The sequence below is a fragment of the Oncorhynchus nerka genome, linkage group LG5 (genome assembly GCF_034236695.1).
Source record: "Oncorhynchus nerka isolate Pitt River linkage group LG5, Oner_Uvic_2.0, whole genome shotgun sequence".
Lineage (NCBI taxonomy): Eukaryota > Metazoa > Chordata > Actinopteri > Salmoniformes > Salmonidae > Oncorhynchus > Oncorhynchus nerka.
The window spans coordinates 35033313-35042252 of NC_088400.1; the positions used below are offsets into that span (position 1 = coordinate 35033313).

General features: G+C 39.5%; 1 long non-coding RNA gene across 3 annotated transcripts; it reads right to left on the reverse strand.

Moving 5' to 3' along the window:
- Positions 1 to 472: 472 nt before the first annotated feature.
- On the reverse strand, positions 473 to 6459 carry LOC135571788 (uncharacterized). 3 transcript variants are annotated; one of them, XR_010463938.1, is made up of 3 exons: positions 6117 to 6459; positions 4279 to 4381; positions 473 to 3693 (listed from the first exon to the last, which is right to left on the reverse strand). It is a non-coding gene; the product is annotated as an uncharacterized LOC135571788 (long non-coding RNA). The 3 variants fall into 3 exon arrangements; XR_010463936.1 differs by having other exon boundaries at positions 6090 to 6459; XR_010463937.1 differs by lacking the exon at positions 4279 to 4381 and having other exon boundaries at positions 6090 to 6459.
- Between the last annotated feature and the right edge of the window lie 2481 nt (positions 6460 to 8940).

Below are 8940 nucleotides of genomic sequence, written 5' to 3' on the forward strand. Positions count from 1 at the left end.
AAATACTGAGATCATGTGACCGATCATGTGACACTTAGATTGCACACAGGTGGACTTTATTTAACTAATTATGTGACTTCTGAAGGTAATTGGTTGCACCAGATCTTATTTCGGGGCTTCATAGCAAACGGGGTGAATACATATGCATGAATCACTTTTCCCTTTTTATTTTATTTTTGAAACAAGTCATTTTTTTCATTTAATTTCACCAATTTGGACTATTTTGTGTATGTCCATTACATGAAATCCAAATAAAATCAATTTAAATTACAGGTTGCAATTCAACAAAATAGGAAAAATGCCAAGGGGGATGAATTATTTTGCAAGGCACTCTATTGGCTTAAAATAAGAAGACACCTGCACCATTCCAGATATAGAGTTGAAATGTATTCAGTTTTGAGTTTGCATCCCAATATTACACTTTATATACATCACAGAAGACTGAAAAAAAAAAAACATTTGGCATACAGTAGAAACACATGATCATGTTTATTAATAATGAAATTATGATAAATATGAACAATGTTCCAGCCATGAGGCCCCTAGTTCATTTGACTGAAGGAAAGGGCTACACACTATTATTGCACACAGAGTCCATGAAAGTTATTATGTGACTTGTTAAGCAAATGTTTACTCCTAAACTTATTTAGGCTTGCCATAACAAAGGGATTGAATACTTATTCAATGAAGACATGATTTGATTTGAAAGCTTTTCATTTTTAATTAATAAAACAAAATGTCTAAAAACATAATTCCACTTTGACATGATGGTTTATTGTGTGTAGAAGAGTGACAACAAAAATCTCAATGTAAGACATTTTAAATTCAGGCTGTAACACAACAAAATGTGGAAAAAGCCAAGGGGTGTGAATACTTTCTGAAGGCACTGTATATATCTGTTGGGGTCCATTATCTTCTTCCTGGACTTTAACCACACGGCCACACAGACAGGTCTCTCAGATAACTATCTTTACGAGGTAGAATAGACGAATGCATGGCCAAATCAAATGGATGACCTGACCTGGAATGGTTTTGAAGGTCAGATTTTACACCTAGAGGCTGTTACTGAGTTGCAAAGCAGTCATGTCTATCTTTAACTGATTGGCATGGCCACCACACCTCTGGCCTGTTTCTGGTTTTATCAGCTGCTTGCTCAGGTAGGTCCCCGCCTTGCTATGGCAACAGTGCTGCTCCAAGAGTACACACCTGCATACTGAAAGTGTTTGCTTGAAACGTACAGGCACGTCTTAATGGAACTTTGAAGTTCACAGGGAGCAAAGAAACAAATCAGGTCTTTGGAGTACATTGGTCAACCAGCAAGTAAACAGGTCATTCTACTTGTAAGTCATGTTTAGTGTTCCTGTGTACTGTAATGTATACAGGCAGACTGTCTACTCTTAGTGTTGCTGGTTATAGAGTCAGTGACACAACAGCCCTGGCTTAGCCTTACAATACTCTGTCTTGTACTGCACAGTCTTATGAGAACCAGCATGCTCTATCAAGTCATTACTAACATTCCTGGCAATGGGAACATCTCGTAAAGGAAAATTCCACCCAAAAACTATATTTTGGTATTTGTTACATTAGTCCATTGTTGACATCGTCCCAAATGTAAATGTCAAAATGCATAATACTGGGATGATTTCTGTATTTTGAAAGTTGCATATCTTGATTGCTGACAAGCAAAACATTTTGGGACTATGTCAACAATGGACTAATGAAACAAATACCAAAATAAAGTTTTTGAGTGGACTTTTCCTTTAAATGGTGAATAGAGGAACAAGTTAGCATAAAATAAAGCCAGGAAAATTGCAGGGCGTTTCCCTCCCTTACAAGAGTGGATAGTTTTTCAGAAAGTCCATTCTACAAGTTATTCATCTGGATGATATCTTTATCCATAAAAAGAGCCTGTCGTTGAGCAATGCACAATGGAGAACAATAACCATAAAATTACTTTTTCCTGTTAATGCATTTCAAGCCTTTATGCTCGAAATTGACTGGTAATTGTATTGACTATCAGCTTATGTTCATCAATTTAGCTAACTATGTTGGTTGGTGATACAAAATAAATTCTGTATAATAATGTTAACTCATGAATTGCTCAGAGATCTCATCTACTGTTATGCGTTCCTCAGTGATCAATATTTTTTGTGTGGCATATTTCTTTTTTAAAGCAACCCAGCTAAGGTGTGCTTCCTGATTTGATTTATTTCATTCATGCTTGCTGTCGACAAGACTGAGTTACATTTAGACAAAACACAAGATACTACATTCAAATACTTCCTTCAGCAAGTAAAGCAGCAGAAAACTGTCTCCATCAGTAAAAAGGTGAAGGCTGTATTTGTTCATTTGACTCAGATTGGTTCTAAATATTTTGTTCTGGCAGCTGTGTAGTCGGGAAAACTATGTTCTCCATTTGGGCAGATGCTTTCACACTGAGCTCCTTCAGCGCCCAGACATGCCCCCAAATCCCCTCCCTACTCTCCCTCTGCCTTGATAGGAGCTGGTCTGGGCTGTTGTTTTATTTATTTTAGCAAAAAAACTGTGTTGGTTAAGGGCTTGTAAGTAAGCATTTCATGGGAAGGTCTACACCTGTTATATTTGATTTGAGTAGGTGAGTAGGAGCTTGGCCTCTCCCCTGCCTTGGACAGACTGAGCATGATCAGTATGCCTGCTCCGTGCAGAACGTATCAGCGTGGAGTGTTGGAGATTATATAACAGACGAGTGGGCGTGGAGCCCAGCTGGCTATGCTAGCGGCCAGTGTCTTGACACAGAGTATCTCTCACAACACACTGGCAGCCCACTCAGCCCTGAGCACACTGACGGCCCACTCAGCCCTGCACACACACTGACGGCCCACTCAGCCCTGCGCACACTGACGGCCCACTCAACCCTACTGCTCTATCAGCTTCATCTAATTAGATCATTAAAATATCCATGTTCTCACTGGTATTGTGTACCTACGTTCATCCTATGTCAATTCTGTACTGCATGTGAGCTAAATATACCAGACTACAGTAGATACACATGGAATGTATTCTGTTGTTTAAACTCAGTATTTATTGGAATTTCCCAGGGTTATCTTTGCCCATCACATATATCATTAGCACAAATATCTTTGTTTTCTACTAGGAATGTCACGGACCAAAATGCAGCGTGGTATGTGTTCATGATGATGTTTTTAATTAAAGAAAGCACTAAACACTGAATACAAACTATACAAAACAATAAACGAATGTGAAGCTATAATGAGAACTCTGCTGACACAAGCAACTAACATAGACAATCACCCACAAACAAACAGTGAAACCCAGGCTACCTAAGTATGATTCTCAATCAGAGACAACTAATGACACCTGCCTCTGATTGAGAACCATACTAGGCCGAAACATAGAAATCACAAAATCATAGAAAAACAAACATAGACTGCCCACCCCAACTCACACCCTGACCATACTAAATAACGATAAAAAACAAAGGAAATAAAGGTCAGAACATGACAAGGAATCAGCTTACAGTACTTGTCAGGTAAGTATTAAGGATCAGTTTCTCTGGCCTCTCAACCCCCATGTAGATGAGGCTTGTTCTCAGTGACAGAACCCGGGGGATGCACAGACAGATTCATTGGCTGAGTTCTCCACAGGTCAGTGCTTGCATCCATCCCTGGCGAAGCAAATTTCATTTAATCTGATCTGCAAAACAAGGACAACACAATAGCAACGTCAGTGACTCCACCATGAACTCTCCAAGACCTGAATTCTCACCGCAGCCTCACATTTCCCCTTGTAAGATAATCCAAATAGGTCATCAAGGGAAGAGTTGTATTCTAGTCCTTATAGGAAACACAATCAAGTCATTTTAAAGATTTAAACCACCATGAATAGGCTAGCTATTAGAGAATAGAATGCTATAAGTAGCAGGTGAGATTTTAAACAAATGCGGGCATTTGCTCCATCAATACGTGAATGAAATACAGTTCTAAAGTTCAACAGTGTATCTGTGATCCATGACCTGCTGGTGGTGTGTTGTAAAAATGTCTAGACTATAGACAGCCGACTGTGCACGTGGCAATTGACTATCTGAATGCAATAGTCTGTCCAAGGCCGGTCAATTACAGTATGAAATCTGATGTGGAAATATATGTGACAGGCCGTTACTCTCCCTCCTGAGTCTCCTGATATATTTAGCCCTCCAGAGCTTAGAGTATGTGTCCGTTAAGTCAAAGATACTGTTGCAGCAGATTAACTAGCTAGCATTGGAGGTCAGAGTATTAATACCTGCAATGATGAGCAACAGTGTCCCCTGTGCATTGCTCAGCATAATCGTGTAGTACAGATGTAGGATCTTAATTTGATTACTCTTTTGTTGCTGAGAATTTCCCTGCAAAACAGGAAATGCAAACTTGTAGCGTATTTGAGGTTTAAAAAGGCTTCTAAAGACTTTGCCCTAACTAAAAATGTACCAACCCTTACAAAAAAAGTCCATTAATTAAAATCCACATAATAATTACAAATTCCAGTTGCTGTAGGATTATTTCTCTGCTGTGGCAAACTGGCTCAAATTCAAGATCCTATATCTGTAGTGGATACTCTGTAATATTAAATATTTCTGAAACAATGAGGGTGATAGAGAAGATGCTTTTTTATGCTTCCATATGGCCTATACCTGTATGGAAGTTCAAAACAACCCCTTCATACAAACTCTTAGATGAAATGGCAAAAGATTAAAGTGATGTTACAGAGGTTTTGTATCATTTTTGCCAGGGGTTTTGAAAGTAGCCCTCACAAGCCAAAACAGGTCCCTGAAATTGTTCACAATTGTGTACAACGTCATCCATTTCATATGATATGTTACATCCTGCAAAATGGTTATGTAACACATTTGTAAGTGCTTAATGAGGTAGTTCACCGAAATTACAAAATGACACCTTGGCTTCGTGATTTCTAATGCAATTGCGTATTGCTGTCTTATTCTTATGTATTACATGATGAATTATTCCAATTAAAAATATACTTAAAGAGATTGAACAGGATCTTAAATGGGTAGTTCACCTAAATTGCAAAATGACATATGATTACCTTTTAAGCAGTCTATCTATGTGCAAGGTATGACAGCAATCCATGCTTTGGTTTTATTTCCCTGCCACTGTTTCCAAATGCTAATGTTTTATAATTTGTGGCACAAATCCCATTCAAATTATGGGACAGATATTAGCATTTCTTGCGCATCCTGTCTAAATCATCTGAAAGTATATAAAGTTGTTTGTGAAACTAAACCTAAGCATGGATTGCTGTCATACGTTGTCCATAGACTGCTTACAAGGTAATAATATGTCATTTTGCAATTTAGGTGAACTACCCATTTAAGATCCTGTTCAATCTCTTTAAGTATATTTTTAATTGGAATAATTCATCATGTAATACATAAGAATACGACAGCAATACGCAATTGCATTAGAAATCATGAGTCAAGGAATCATTTTGAGGATAAATAGAACTTTCACTCATGTTCTCGTTTGCTAGTTTTTAACTTTCACATTCATGTTCTCAATTGCAGACTGGTGGAGTAAAATGAATGTCTGAAAACCAAAGAGAACTGTACAGTATCTTAATTAAAGTGTCTGCTCTGGCATATTTAAGATTCTGGGCAACATGGAGTGGTTCTCAGCAGAGTGATATGGTAAGTCGTTTTGAATAGGAAACGGGTGAAAAGGGAGTATCTAGGCTGAGTTCTGGAGACAAGCCAAGTGAACGGGACTTCCCCTTTGTGGCTTTCAAAGAAGACTGTTGCATAACCCAATGCTTGGTGAAAAAAACTAAAGACAACCTCCTTGAACCTTGAGAAAGGAGGCGAAAGGGAGGGGTGGTTTGGGTAGAGGGACATTTGGGGGAAAAAATATTTTCTTCTAGTGTGAAAAACCATGCAAATGTTTCTGAAGGAATGGACAACAGGGCGCAGTTGCAGAGAAAGACTCCTAACATTATAATATTGGACAACAATTGGAAAAAGAACATGGGACCAGAACCCTAACTTTCCTACCAGCAATGACTTTGCTGATAACTTCTTTATTGAGGAAAAATATACTTACTATGACTGTGATGTGTGGTTGTCTCACCTTGCTATTTTAAGATGAATGCTCCAACTGTAAGTCGCTCTGGATGAGAATGTCTGCTAAGTGACTAAACTGTCAAATGTAATGTAAGGTGTTATTTTGATGAATTTGTCATATTGTCAACTTTTTTCTTAGTTGGAATCTCAGTTTAATTCTGAGTTTGAATAAAAGTAGAAATTAAACAATTGCATTGATGTAACAGTCCGTTGTCTGCCTCCCCCTAAAGCTTGACTAATGTATCCCATCATCTTCTGTAGAAAAGCTATTTATTCTGCATGTCCTTTTGGGTCAACAAGGTCCGCATACAGGAACAATGCAGAAACACTGTGCCCTCTGCACTCTCAGCTCTTCCTCTTTACCATGTTACTCAGTCAGTTGGTCTTTGAGAGACTTGCCCTTTTTTTAAACCAATCAAAATCCACAGCCTTAAAACAGCTGGCCAATGAATGCAGCAGCATCCCAGGGGCTCGGTGAATGGGTGGTTCTCAAATCTGAATTCATGTATGTGTATGTCATGAGGCTCAATTTACAGGACTATAAGCAGCCGAGTCTTCCAACCTTGTCAAAACATTCAAATGGATGTGTTTTTTGACATCCAAATGACATATTTTTAATATGAATTTCCACAGTATGGATTGTGTAAATATTTACAGTATGATTGTACAGAAAACCCATTCAAAGAGGTTTTGAGCAGCTAAAACAAATATCACACATCATTGCATGTGCACCAAGAAGCCTAGACTAGGGTTCACTCTTAATATCTGGAAGGAACTTACTTTCTGGAAGGAATTGACTGATTCCAGGCTCTGCCAGACTGTGAGTGCCTAAAAATGCTGAACTGTAGTAACCTTGGGGGTTGCAAAGAGTAGGTAATGTACAATGGGGCCCACAAGGGCTCGCTCTTTTGGTATGTCCGTGTGTCATGTTTCAGCCATGCTGGTTGCTAAATCTGTGTGTTGAACATGTACATGCATGATATGTAGGCCTAGGCTTTCAATTCTGTTCCATATTATTGTGATTGGTGTGTCTTGTCATTTATTTTATATCTTGTAAATATTATTTTATGTCTTCATGAAATATGCTATCGTGGCTTAATTGTAAGTCAATATTTTCTGTGTTACATACTTGGAAACCTAAAAGGGATGACATCCAGGAGGCTGTCAGGCGTCTGGAAAAGCACGCTTGGAGACTGTGAGATGAACACGTGACATGACATGAAGCTATTAACGGGCAGCTTTAGCCTTAACCTGCTACTAGAAAGCTTCCAAGCAAACGATGCAAACATGATATATATGTAACTATTTACTTTCTGAAAAAAGTAAGACAGATCAGGTGAAGGCACACATTCAATTTATAGAAACACTGTCTCAATTGGCTATCCTATACTTATATTTCTGAGATCCCCCATTCTGCTCCACCAGGGTTCTAACCAAATAATGTAAGAGCGCTGCGCTAACTTGTGGACTGGCTGCGCAACTGCGTCACTTTATTTATATTAATAAAAGGCTATTTTTTTGCACAGTGTATTCAGCAGCACCACCTTGTTAAAAAATACACGAATGACAGTTAAATTCAGCCTATGGGACAGCCCCAGTCCGCTCATTCTATACTGAACAAAAATATAAATGCAACATGCAATAATTTAAACAATTTTACTGAGTTACAGTTCATATAAGGAAATCAGTCAATTGAAATAAATTCATTAGGCCTTAATCTATTGGCCTAAATGGGCAAGTGCACAGCCATAGTTGGGGCTGGGAGGGCATAGGCCCACCCACTTGGGAGTCAGGCCCAGCCAATCAAAATGAGTCTTTCCCTACAAAAGGGCTTTATTAGAGACAGAAATACTCCTGTTTCATCAGCTGTCCGGGTGACTGGCCTCAGATGATCGCGCAGGTGAAGAAGCCGGATGTGGAGGTCCTTGGCTGGCGTGGTTACACGTGGTCTGCGGTTGTGAGGCTGGTTGGACGTACTGCCAAATTCTCTAAAACACTGTTGGAGGTGGTTTATGATAGAGAAATTAACATTCAATTCTCTGGCAACAGCTCTGGTGGACATTTCTGCAGACAGCATGCCAATTGCACGCTCCCTCAACTTGAGACATCTGTAGCATTGTGTTGTGTGACAAAACTGCACATTTTAGAGTGGCATTTTATTGTCCCCAGCACAAGGTGCACCTGTGTAAGGATCATTCCGTTTAATCAGCTTCTTGATATTCCACACCTGTCAGGTGGATGGATTATCTTGGCAAAGGAGAAATGCTCACTAACAGGGATGTACAGTGCTGAAAAAAAAAAAAAACTGAAATATCACATTTACATAAGTATTTAGACCCTTTACTCAGTACTTTGTTGAAGCACCTTTGGAAGCAATTACAGCATAAAGTCTTGGGTATGACGCTGCAAGCTTGGCACACCTGTATTTGGGGAGTTTCTCCCATTCTTCTCTGCAGATCCTCTCATGCTCTGTCAGGTTGGATGGGGAGCGTCGCTGCACAGCTATTTTCAGGTCTCTCCAGAGATGTTCGATTGGGTACAAGTCCAGGCTCTGGCTGGGCCACTCAAGGACATTCAGCAACTGGTTCCAAAGCCACTCCTGCGTTGTCTTGGCTGTGTGTTTAGAGTTGTCCTGTTGAAAGGTGAACCTTCACCCCAGTCTGAGGTCCTGAGAGCTCTGGAGCAGGTTTTCATCAAGGATCTCTCTGTACTTTGCTCTGTTCATCTTTCCCTCTGACTCGTATCCCAGTCCCTGTCGCTGAAAAACATCCCCACCACATGATGCTGCCACCACCACCATGCTTCACCATAGGAATAGTGCCAGGTTTCCT